The sequence below is a fragment of the Cynara cardunculus genome (assembly GCF_001531365.2).
Source record: "Cynara cardunculus var. scolymus isolate 2C chromosome LG 13, CcrdV1, whole genome shotgun sequence".
In the NCBI taxonomy this organism is placed as follows: domain Eukaryota; kingdom Viridiplantae; phylum Streptophyta; class Magnoliopsida; order Asterales; family Asteraceae; genus Cynara; species Cynara cardunculus.
In genome coordinates, this window is record NC_037540.1 from 34,327,332 (window position 1) to 34,328,559 (window position 1,228).

The following is a 1,228-nucleotide window of genomic DNA, read 5'->3' on the forward strand; positions in this document are numbered from 1 at the left end:
AGAATTTTCAAGATTTAAAAACTTGGTTTGCTCTTCTTCAAACATTTTGAAAAAACGATTTCTTTCTTCTGTGGGCAACCTGACTTCCTTTTCACAAAATAAAAGTTTTTCTTTTGAACCTTGATGCTCCAAATGACATTGGTCGAGATTTTCAAGAATCTCTGTGAAGAAATCAAAAGAATCAGAAGAGGAAGAAGTAGAAGTAGATACCTCTAGGTCATTTCTTGCAGAGGAGTCTGTCTCAACTTCAGCCATCCCACAGAAGAATTCATCCTCTGTGTCTGAGTCTTCCCATGCGAGAAGACCCTTCTGATCGTCGTCATCAGAGGATTCATCTGTGACTRGCTCACTGGATTGAGCTAGAAGTGACTTCTGTTGATAAAACTCAGCCTTCTTCTTGTAGTAGGTTGCATCTTCCGGACCCCTCTGTGTTGTCCTTGGTCTTTTGGACCAGCACTCTGCAGCATAGTGGCCAGGTTGGCCACACTTGAAGCAACCATCTTTGGGCTCTTCCTTCCTCTGCTCTTCAGCCCTCTGAAAGGGCTTCTGCTCCTTCTCTTTCTTATCAGATCGCTCTCCTTCTGTGAAGCTTCTGCGATTGAAGCTTCTGTACTCCTTCCTGTCTCCACCCTTTTTGTATTCTCTTGTGATCAGTGCAAGAGTCTTCATTATCTCCTTCATGGAGATTTCCTCTTCTTCAGAACTCTGGTCACTGTCAGCAATCAACACCATTTTCTTCTTCTTTTTCTCCTTCTTCGCCTCATTCCCCTCCTTTCCTTTGCTGGAGCACCCGTCCTCTGCAACTAGAGCCAGAGGGCCACCTAGATTCCTTTTCATTTACATAACTTGGGACTCTTGACTCTTGAGAGATCCAAACAAGTCTGCTAACGTCCATGTCTCGAGATCTASGATGGCCTTCATGGACATTGTAATAGTCAACCATTCATCCCCAAGGCTCTTCAAAAATAGTGAGTTGTTCTCCTCTATGGTTCTGCGAATACCATCCCTTTTACAGTTGCTAATCAGCGTGTTTAGCCTAGCGTATGTATCTGTAAGAGACTCACCTTCTTTGGCCTTGAAGCTATAGTATTCATCGATGCAAATCGAACGATTGTTCTTTAGCGTCTTCCTTCCACCTTTGATTAATTTCTCCAGTTCTATCCATATGTCCATGGACAGTTGACAGTGAGCGATGCATTTGAAGATGTCGTTAGGAATAGCCATGATT